Raw genomic sequence first — 12,384 nt, forward strand, 5'->3', positions numbered from 1 at the left:
TGTTCATAGGATAAATTGGTTTTAAAAATGAAATATTGACCAATGTTCAAAAACTATATAGTTCTTAATTGTGATTCTTCAACAAAGGACATAAGAACAGCCCTGATCTTTCTTTTTAGAGAAGGCTAGTGGGATCCCCATCTGATGAACAAGAATCTTTTCACACAGAATCTTCTGACAACAGTACAAATGGGGACAACATATAAATTAAAGTTGGAAGAAAACTAATAAAGTCTCTCCTGCTTTCCTGCTCTCCTGTAGCCCCCCTTTAGGGACTCAAAGGGTGTTATAAGGTCTCACCAGAGCCTTCTCTTCTCCAGGCTCAACAACCCCAACTGCCTTGGCCTGTCTTCATAGGAGAGGTGCTCCATCCCTTTGATCATCCTCTGGACTCCACCTAATAGGCCCATGTCCTTCATGTGCTGGGGCCCCCACAGTGCTCCAGGTGGGGTCTCATGAGAGCAGAGTAGAGGGGGAGAATCATTTCCTTCAGCCTGCTGGCCATGCTTCTTTTGATGCTGTCCAGTACACAGTTGGCTTTCTGGGCTGCAAGCACCCATTGACAGCTCACGTTGAACTTCTTGTCAACCAACATCCCCAGGTCCTTGAGCTGCTCTCAATCCATTCCCCACTCAGCCTGTATTTATGCTTGGGATTGCCCTGGTCCAAGTGCAGGATCTTGCACTTAGTCTTGTGAGTTGATCTTGTAAGGTTTGCACAGGCCCACCTCCCAAGCTTGTCAAGGTCCTTCTGGATAGTATACCTTCCCTCCAGAACTGCACCAGACAGCTTGGAGTCATTGACAAACTTGCTGAGGGTGTACTCGGTCTCACTGTCCATGTCACCAACAAAGATGTTAAACAACACCTGTCCCAGTACTTACCCCTGAAGAGCACCACTTGTTACTGATCTCCACTTGGACATTGAGCCACTGACCACAACTAGTTGATAGTGACCATCCAACCAATTACTTACCCACCAAGTGGTCCATTTGTCAAATCAATTTCTCTCCAATTTAGAGACAAGGATATCACAGGAGACACTGTCAAATGTTTTACACATGTCCAGGTAGATGATGTTTGTTTCTCTTCCCTTATCCACAAACGCTGTAATTCCATTATAGAAGTCCACCAAATTTGTCAGGCGCCATCTGCCCTTAGAGAAACCATGTTGGCTGTCATAAATCACCTCTTTATTTACCATGTGTCAGCAGTTTTCCAGCAGGCCCACAATTTCTCTATTTTTTCTTTTATCACTGATGTACCTATAGAAGCCTTTCTTGTTGTCCTTGATGTCTCTGGACAAGTTTAATTCTAATAGGGCTTTATCTATCCTATCCTGATCCCTGGTTTCTCTGACAGTTTCTATATTCTTCCCAGGATAAGCATCCTGGGAAGATTCTTGTTTCTTGCTCTTGTTTCCACCATCTGTAAGCCTCCTTTTCAGTTTCACTTTGGTCAGGTTCTCCTTCTTCATCCTTGAAGGTCTCCTGCTGCTTTTGTCTGACTTCCTCTTTGTTGGGATGCATTGTAACTGAGTTTGGAGGAGGTGATTTGAATATCAGCTGACCAGTTTTCTTGGGCCTCTCTCCCTTCCAGAGCTTTGTCCCATGGTACTCTACCAAGAAATCCCCTGAAGAGGAGGAAGTTCTGTCTCCCAAAGTCCAGGGTAGTGAGCTTGCTGTGCTCCCTCTTTGCTGCTGTTAGCATCTTAAACTGCACCACTTCATAGTCACTGCCCTTGAGTTTCACATTCCCCACCAGTCCCGGCTTGGGGGGACAGTCCCCCTAACTGTTGTTGCTTTCTAAAACTCCTGAATGAAATGCTTGTTGCCTCTTTAGAAAACAATAATCTTTATTACTTTCTTTTATGATAAACTTGATTTTGACATGATCTCAGTAGAGAAGTTGGTTGATAGAAATTATTATGTTTTGAGTTATTTCTTGATATAGTTACTTCCACTGTTGTAATTTCAGCTGTTCCTATTGTTAGTGACCTCTTAATTTTGATTTTAAAAATATTCTTTTTTTTTTTTTTCTTTATTTTCTTTTTTTATTCCTTAATAAAAGTTAAAATTCAGAAATAAAAAGATGGGATAGAATAGCTACAGCAATTAAAAATTCTGTAACTTTAAAAAAGCAGTATCAGGACAAATTATCTTCCTTCTTGTTACTACATGATTTATTATACTGCCCCCTCAAATTGTCCATGTTATGTCCATGTTCAGGCATTTTGAGTGGTAGTATGGGCAGTTGTCTGTATCACCTAGCAACCTAGAGACAATCTTCCGCGAGACAGACATGTTTAGGGCATGCTCAGGGAGCTTTTCATCTCATCTATGTCAGATGTTTACTTTAGAATTAGACAAATCACTCACTAGAAGTCCTTAATTCTCTCTTTAAAAAGATAATACACAGTAAGTACTCACATTGGGTTAGATGAATCCCACTTTAAATGTGCAGACTAGTAAACTCTGATTAAAGGTCTTGCTTCAGGCATAGACTGTTGCCTATGGCAATAGGCATATTTTAAGGCAATGACACCACAGTTTTAAGTAAGACAGAAAGAGCTTTTCCTGACCTCAGAGAGGCAGCTATGGCTCCTTAAATATGTATTTATTTAGAAGCGTCCTTTTGCAAGTACCATTTTTCCCAGTGACTCACGTTATAGAGACCAATCCAATTTCCCAGTAATACAGATACAGGGCCCTAATGTCTTCCTATGCAACTTCAGTCTTTGCTATCACCACAGACTTTGCTGCTATATCAAAGATATTTGTACCTATTTTAAGAAAAGCAAAATTGTCTTTTTTTTTTTTTTTTTTTTTTAATAAGAAGTTCTTGTCTGACTGTAAATTGAATTAACAGAAACAAAATAAGTTTTAGGCTTCTTGCACTGCAAGAACAATCCATTTCTAATGTTAAGAAAGATCCTGAGACACACAAAGAGAAAGTTCTCAGTGAAAGGTCTGAGTCCAGGATGAGGGAGGCTGAGAGAGACCTCAATGGAGACAGGAGGAGAAGGAGCAGTGCATCTTCATGAGACTTCAGGGAACACATAAGTGGATATGGAGTTTCATTCTCTCCCAGACACTTTCCTATCCCCCTCATTGTCTTCCTCTAACTACCAAACCTTTTTCCTCTGCTCCATTCCCACTTCCATCTTCACAGAGGTCTTTATTCACCCACCTTGAGAAAACATTGCTTCTTCTTATTCCTCCAAGAAATCCTTATTTAATCTCCTATACATCTTGGCAGACTGATGGAAAGAGTTATGTTTGGGATGGCATTGTGGAAAAGTTTCATTTCATTAAGCAAGGACTTAGTTGTCCTTTACATCTACCTGCTAACTCTCTTCATCCCTTTCAATGTTTTTCTACAGCACTAACATTATTTGGACTAATTCTGTATCCCTGGTCATAAGAAGAGCAGAAAGTATGCTATGTGAAACAAGTAATCTGGTGCAGCAATCCTATCTATGCAATAAACTGTCTCCTAAAGTTACCAACATATTTGCATTGGTTTGTAAGCCCCAGAAGATTCTAAGAGAGAAGGAACTCTCTATTCCTTCCACTGGGCAGAGGTTAGGAGGCCAGTCACAGGCAGAAATGGCTTTTATACATAAATTCTCTTGCTTGGAACATTTTATCTGTTCTGATGAGTCTGTCACCCTCGATCACAGGTGCATTCAGGGAAGGGTAAAAACCATATTTGGTATTTGACTGAGTTGAAACAAAACAAAAAATAACAGTACAAAAGAAAATCAATACAAAAGATATTCTTATGAAGTGGAAATCTTGCTTTTTATCCAACATTGACTTCATGTAAAATCCTGCATTTTATAGTACAGATTAGTGAAGTTGTTTAATTTCCTTCAAAAGAATCTTAACAAGAATTACATTTTCTTTTTTTTTTTTTTTTCATTTCAAGTTTTCAGAAATGCACACTGATAATGAATTAAAGTTAGATATATGTTACAACATAATAGTTATGAACAGCAGCTGTAATCTTTCTGCTTTTCACAAAAAAAAAAAGGTCACATGAAGAACACTAGCAAAATTACTTTTATAATTTTAAGACATATATCATATTTTAATTTAAACTGCACAACAGAGTAAGTTCTTTGATTTCTTAAATGGAGTACTGCAATTTAAAATCATGCAAGGACAAATAGCTGGACCAAAAATTCCACTCAGTTTCAGAATTACTCTGAAGTCATGGCCAAAAATTATATATAATTACACATAACTACAAAAGGTTTTCTCCATCTACTGGGTGCCACATTATTTGCTGCTCCATTAATAATAAGGCATATTATTCCTTGAGAGATAGTGCAAAATATAATTATAGGTTATTTTGAGTCTTTCATTACAATCTCCTGTTTTTATGTGCAGATGAATTTCAGAACATTCCTTCTTTGGGGGTAAAATTTTCCAAGTTTGGTCTCGCCTAAATATTTGGTTTTGTTTGTCTTTTGAGGTATAAAACTTCTGAGGAAAGTAACTCCAGGTGTTTTGGAGGGAAGAATACACATAATTCTTCCACATCCCTGCAAGCTTTTTTTTTTTTTCCCCATCATAAATATGTAGCTAGGGAAGCGAAGCGAAGCGAAGTGAAGCGAAGCGAAGAGAAAAAAGAAAAGAAAAGAAAAGAAAAGAAAAGAAAAGAAAAGAAAAGAAAAGAAAAGAAAAGAAAAGAAAAGAAAAGAAAAGAAAAGAAAAGAAAAGAAAAGAAAAGAAAAGAAAAGAAAAGAAAAGAAAAGAAGAAGATCACACCCTTTTAGGCCTTATGGTTCAGAAATGAGAGATTTAAAAAATCACAATATTTTCAACCATTGACATGTATTTTGAAAATATTGAGATGCTCAGCAGCCCACCTAGGTAGCGTGGGCCTCGGGCAAGTGAACCTCATTTCTGAGTGTACTGGGTCTGGCTGGGATGTTAACTTTCCCGGCAGCAGCCCATACAGTGCTGTACTCTGCACTTGTAGCTGGAACAGCAGTGTTACCACACCAGTGTTGTGTCTACTGCTGAGCAGCAGTGGCACAGCATCAGGCCTCTCTCTAACCCTCCTAGGGGGTGGGCAAAAAGTGAGAAGAGAAACATCACTAGGGCAGCTGACCTAAACCAATCAAAGGGATATTCCATACCATGTGATGTCACACTCAGCAATAAAAGGTGGAAAAAGGAAGAAGAGGGGAGGGGTGGGCTCTCGTGAAAATGTTGGTCCTCCTCCCGAACACTGGCTACTTGCGTTGAGACCCTGCTTCAAGGATGTGGTCAATCATCACTCTTTTGTGGGAAGTAGAGAGTAATTTCTTTCCTCTGCACTTCCACATAACCTTCATTTATTTTGTTTGTTTTCCCCCTCTTTTTTTTTTTTTTTTTTATTTTCCCTTTCACCCTCCCTTTTCCCCTTTCCCTTTTTATTTGCCTTTAGTTAAATTGTTTAGTTCATAATAATCTTTATTTAATTATTATTATTATTTCCCTTTAATTAAATTATCCTTATCTCAACCCATGAGTTGTTCTTTGCTTTACTTCTCCCCCTCCTCATCTAAAAAAAGGGGGAGTGAGAGAGCGGTTGTGGGATTTAGCTGCCCAGCACGGTAAAACCACCACACTGTGGCATGTTGACCATTCACAGTAATGAATCTATCTACACAGATTTATAGCAGTCAATGTCAAGAGAGTGGCCCCATTGATTGGACTAATGGAACACTGTTTTTGCCCATGTTGTTTCTTATGTTTCTTCCTCTCTTCTTTCCACCTCCCCTCCCTCTCCCCCCCCCTCCCTTTTTTATTTGGAGTATTCTGGAGCAGGGTCTTGACAGGAGTTCCTCTATTGCCTTTACTGAGGCAAGGGAGGCCGCACTTGTCACTGGTTTCACACTGAGAATGTATTTCTCCAGTACTGCTATTACAAGACTGGGGCAGGGGTCCAGTAAATAATTGTTACCATCCTGGATGTTGTGATCCTGACATTTAAGAATTTCAGTGCAGTATCTCTTCTACTTCTTTGCAGGGTTACTTCAACTCTAATATGTGCCAATTTAAAGCAAAAATGGTTACAGTTGAGGATGAACTAATATCATAGAGAAAACTCAGAGACTCATTTAGTCTCATTTGCTTTTTAAAATTTCTGTGTTGATGATTCGTCTGAAGGAGATTACTTTCTTGTACCTTGTGTCTTGTACAATACAAGATCTTTCTTTATCAACTCCAGAACCAAATAAAGTTCTGCATCTGAAATATCTGGAAAAGTCTAATACAAGGAATGTATATCTAATGCTTTGGAAAAACACAAAACTAAAGAGGGCTTAGATGCATTTTTTGTATTTATATTTGGGTTGTATAACCTAGATTATTCTCTCCTATCTACTCAGACAGCTACAATTCCTGGAACTGCTTCTCTTAACACTGACTATCTCCCGTAGAGCTTTTCCTTCCCAAGGAGGTTAGGCTTCATTCTCTCAATTTTCAGAGTTATTGTGGAGAGCTTTGGGTGGCATCCATCTGAAAACAGAACACAGAACTATACAGATTACTGTTGTCTGAGGACTTGTCTACAGACTAAGACAGAGGAGAGCAAACCAGTGTTCTGTGATAAACAGTGACAAAGTAAGAAGCCACACTCCTGGCCTTTACACGAATAAACTGAGTATATTGTGTCCTTTGAACTGCAGACATAAAAAAGGGACTTATGTCCCATGCTTCGTGCCGTTGAACAGATTCATTTTGAGTCTCCCTACTCATATTATGCTGTATTGTACCTCTTGCTAGAACATATCTGGATTACCAAACACATTTGAGTCTTCCACTAAGGAAAAATGTTTATGCTTTAATGCACACTAGGATAAATAACTAAAGAACTCATAGAAACCCACCTAGTTTCCTAGTATCCTAGTCCCAAAGAAAAACAATATAAAAATATTGTTTAAAAATATTAGGTGGTGGAAATCCATCAGCATGATATTCTGCCCCATACGGATCCCAAACCCAGTAGAAGTACTTTGAGTCTGCTTATACTGCACCCAATATTTGATATTTGACTCATGACCCAGGTTTCCTTAACTTACCCCATAACTACGCAGAAATCATTTCAATAACAAATGAGACATATTTCAGTACTGGCTGGTGGGATAGGGCTACGTGGCATATATATGTAGTTCTATGGTAGTATGTGAAGGGTCCTGCCAGGGAGTTACCACTATTTGTGTGTTTGATAATGTGCACGAGCAGTTCTCATCCTTCAAAGTACAGACATTTCTGGGATGCTCTGGAGTCCTGTAAGAGAGTGTACTGTATGTGCAGATGAGTTGCTCCAGTGCAAAGCATTCTTGCCTAGGTGGAAATTTGGTGAGATAGATCTATAATAGCGATGTAGACTTGGCTCATTTTTCATCTTCAGGTTTCTATTATTAAAATAACAATATTCATTTGTTACATTAATAATTATTTTTTGTTAGAAAATTCTATAGGAAGATAAAAAACGATGTATCTTTTCTACATAGACTCAGCTTTCAGGTAAATATGTTATTAGCCTGTATTTTTTAAAACCATATCATACAAACAGGAAACTGGAAGGGTTATTGGTAAGTCTTCTGGTATAATAGCTAAATATTTGCAAATAAAACATATTATTTACCTGATAAATACTCTGTCATAGTTGTTCTGGTCTTTTGCACACTGTAAATACATCCAGATGGATTTCATTATTTTTAATTGTGTATTGTGAATATTTCTGCTTTAAAAGATTGTTAAATTAATATCAGTTAAATTACTAGTTAAATACCTCCAAAGCTTTGACAGATGAAGTTCAGAAGAATACTAACCTAACAGTGACCTCATCTTCTACCTGAAAGCAACAGCCTCTGAGGGTGCAAAGAACTAGTGTTCGTTATTAATTTCTTCATAGCTTCATGTCTTGTTTCAATTTAAGTTGTCGTGTTGGTTCTGCATGGTGATATATTCCTTTTCATGACAGATGAAGAAGCTGAACTAAATCGATTTTATGAAGGTCATCTGCAGCCTTGAACCTTGATCTCAGTAGTGAGATGTGAGTTTTTTATTCATTGTGTCAGGCTGTCCTTCTCACATACAGTGGTAGGGCATATTTTTTAAAACTAAAGCCAAGCACTCTTGTATGTGATGGCCCATAATATCCTGTCATTATTATGTATTAAAACTATAAAACAAGAAGTCAGAGCTGTTCCTAGAGCTGTATCACAGGTAGTGTATTAAGGGAATTTAAGAAAACTTGTTAAATATATAACGAAAAAAAATAGAAATTACTGAGCACTAAAAATATTTCAAATTAAAGACTCATATATTTAAATTCCTGTACTCTTTTTCAAATTAACAAAGATGAAAGTGTATAGGTAGCCAAAGTTCTAATGGAGTGTATATTACCCAGTGGGTGCAACCTTTTTCCTTTAATGTTTGTTGTTCTTAATATGATTACTGTTGTCATTTTCCAGTTAGACCATGCATTGTGGTCCACATGGGAGGTCTGTTGTACTATTTCCTAGTTCAGTTCATTGTCCTCTGAGTTGTTACCAGATTCCTTTCTGAAAAAAAGAAAAAAAAAAAAAGGAAAAAAGAAAGGAAAAAAAAAAAACGACAAAAAAAAACCACCACAATATTCTTGGCTGAAACCAGCTGTGTTCTGGAATCCTGATGCCTCCCATTGCTTTCTGAAGGTTTTCTAGTTTTTCATCTACTCAGTTGGTCTTGCTATTTTAGTTTATTTTGTTTCTTCTAAAGAGAAATGAGAGGCACATGAGTATTGTCTCTCAATTTTTGTCAATTACTGTTGACAAGCTACTATAAAATCCTGCTATTAAAAAATAGCACATATATTTCAAAGCAACAAAAAAATAATTAACATATAGAATGCACTAAAGAACACAGGAAAAAAATATGAGTGGAGAAATGCACTGAATTGTAGGATGTATGGGTTTAATTTTCCAGTGTTATTTTAGATTCCCATAGTCTTGAAACCTGTTGAAGGAAATTAACTGATAATGATGATGCACTATAACTTAAATCAATAAAGTATTCTAATGTAAAGTTCCCTTTCAGAAAATGCATGCTTTCAAAAAAGAAATCAGTTTTACCCTTGTAATAGAGTAAGATGATTTGCAGAATATAATTTTACTGACATTAAAAACAGAGAGAAAAATGGTTTTCTATGTGACTGACCTTCTTTAAAAGGAATAAGAAAAAATAACTTCTGTTTCTAAATCTTACTCCCAAACCTGTTTTTTGAGAGTTTATTTTCTTCTGATTGTTCTTCATAATGGTAAGGGATAGCTCTGAGAATTTAAAAAAAATATTGGTGTGACCAGCATGTGACAGTTCCAGCCAAGCACAGAATGAAGTGCTGAATTCCACTTAAGAAGCTCACTTCTTGCTTCAGAGAATATATTTCTTCTACTTATGAACTTTCACATAATTTGGATACCCTCTGGTATTTGATTGTTATATTTAGGCATGCTACTCTGATCTGAAATTCTACTTCTAAAGAGAGCTAGGCAAGAAACCCAAAGTGGCTGTGCCTCTGTTACAAAACTTCATAAGTCTAATTTGTGACAAATATATCACCAACATAAGTACGCAATGAAAGTGTAAGTTGACTGCAGTTAGTTAATTCAAATACCCGTCTTTTAGATGATGAAGTTAATAATAAAAAATCCAGGAACAAATAGATTAAACAAATAAATAAATACAGACAGTACAAGCAACTCTTATCTTTTATGTAGTTTCCAACTCAGCTATCACCTTTCAGAGCTGTTACAGAAAGGGAGATTAGAGAGGTAAAATAGGTCTTTATTTACCATCTGAAGGTGAAAAAAGGTAAAATTTTGACTCCCCCCCCCCCCCCTCCCCTTCCAGTACCATAGAAATACCTGGAATCACATGGAGAATGCCTTAGCATAAAATGTATTAATAAAATGTATCTATGTGGTAAAGAGGAATAGTTTACATTTACTTTGAGTTTACATGACCAGGTTTTGGTAGCAGAAGGGCTGCAGGAGTGGCCTCTATGATTAGAGACCAACAGCTGCCCCATCTCAGGCAGTGACTTTTCCAGGTAGCTTGAAAAAAGACCCACCATTGGCCAAAGCTGAGTCCTTTAGTGAAGCAACCCTTGTGAAAGCAAAATTAAAACAAAACAAAACAAAACAATGACAACAACAACAACAACAACCAACAACAACAAAATAAACCCTGCTGCAGAATAGCTGTTTTGAGAAAGAGTGAGAAAATGTGAGGGAAACAGCCCTGCAGACACCGAGGTCAGTGAAGAACAAGGGGGAGGAGGTGCTCCAGGTGCCAGAGTAGAAGTTTCCCTGGGACCAGGAGTCCCACACAGGAGCAGACTCCAAGCCAGAACTGCAGCCCATGGAGAGCAGGTTTTCTTTGCAGGAAACCACAATGTAGCACTTCGTCACTAAAGGACTGTAACCCAAGGAAAGGACAAATGAAGGAGCAGTTCTGAAAGAACTGCAATCTGTAGGAAGCACCTCTGTTGCGGTAGTTCATGTATCTTGTGGAAGGGACACCTCACCCACCCTGGGAAACAGTGTGAGGAGGAAGGACTGGAAGAGACAAGGTGTTTTGAAATGACCACAGCTTCCATTCCCTATCTACATGCGCCACTCATGGTGGAGGAAGGGGTAGAAGAGTCAGGAGTGTAGCTGACTTTGGAAAAAAGGGGTAGGGGGAAGGTGGTTTTGGTTTTGGTTTTGTTTTTCACTACCTTACTCTATTATTAACTGTCATTAAATTAATTCTTCCCAAGTTGAGTCTGTTTTGCTCGTAACTGTAATTGGTTAATAATCTCCCTGTCTATCTCAGCCAATGAGCTCTTACATAGTATTTTCTCCCCCTGAGTATGTTCTCCTCCCTCCTTCCTGAGGACAGAGAGTGAAAGAGTGGCTTGGTGGGCACCTGGTGGCCAGCCAAGGCTAGAGATGTTTCTCCAGGAATATTTTTATTTTTCTGAGAGGATTCAATATGATCCCTTGGGCAAGGAGAAAGGAAAAAAAATCTTTCATTAGCTTGCTGCATAAATCTTGTTTGACAATTTTGGAGTAGACATGAAGCTCTGTAGGTAAGGCTGGACTTCATTAATCAAAGTAAAAGAAAGAACAGCCTGATACCATTTCTCTGTCAGAACTAAGAGCTCCTACTTCTCAAAATACCATAATTGTTTCTTACTATTCTGTCACCACTATTTCAGAGTTAACCTGGAAAATCATTAAAACTTTTTGAACTAAATGAAAATATTTTATCCATCATAGATCCTTTCATAAATAAAGAGTCAAACACCTTAAAAATCCAGGCATGCTAAGTAATATTTTCTATATTATCAGCTTCCCAGCAAAGATAGCTAATATCCAGAAGAAACTGTTTTGGGATATTCAGTTGTGCCTTCTGGGTCATTCTGTTGAACTAGGAATTGCAGAGTACATGAGATCTAGACCCACAAGAATGGCTCCTGTATGAGTAGGCTTCCTTACATTTACATTGTGTTTGACATTTCTGAGGCTGATTTCTTCTCTGAACTCTTAGCTTATGGCTTGGGGCTGGAATGAGATTAAGCTCATTCTTAACATAAAAGACACGAACAAGGGAAAAATACACGCCTGTATTTTTGAGTAGCTGAAATATGGCTTTTGGCTTGATAGTAGAGTCTTTATTCATATTAATAAAAACTTATCAAGGAAAGCAGGCGTACAAGTTTCAATAGGAGGAAAAACCAACAACAAAAAAACCCTCAGCAACTACCGTGAGTAAGTATTCATGCACAGAAGCAAGATTTGTACAATCTAGTCCAGTTAATAGTAAACTATTACAGAACTTTACTTGACTATCTTTTGTATGATTCTTGGCCAGAAAGCCTTGAGGATAAAGTACTCTGCTTTTCATACTGGGGAAGAAGAAAAGACAGTTCTGATCAGCTTTATTTGCATGCAATTTACCCATAATTCCAACTGCCAGCTTTTGATTTTTTGATTTATTGTGCCAGTGGGTGGTTTGGCACCTTCCTGCTCCCAGGAACAAGGGAGGTATAAAGCTGGTTTGGAAGCTACCTTTTCCTCTCAGCTGTAACAAGTGTAAACTCAGCATAGCTGAATGCTCTGAGCTGGCCCCACAAAAATACTTTGGCACTTAAAGTTTCATCAAAATCCAAGCCCAGTTCAGTTCCTTGCTACCTAACCTTGCAACCCCTTCCTTTTTTTTATTATTATTCTTTATTATTATTATTATTATTATTATTATTATTATTATTATTATTAGGAATAAAAGCTTCTTGATACTACTCTAGATACTTATATATCTGCTTGTGGAACTTCCAAGAATTGACTACACCCAGT

The sequence above is a fragment of the Anas platyrhynchos genome, chromosome 2 (genome assembly GCF_047663525.1).
Source record: "Anas platyrhynchos isolate ZD024472 breed Pekin duck chromosome 2, IASCAAS_PekinDuck_T2T, whole genome shotgun sequence".
Taxonomy (NCBI): domain Eukaryota; kingdom Metazoa; phylum Chordata; class Aves; order Anseriformes; family Anatidae; genus Anas; species Anas platyrhynchos.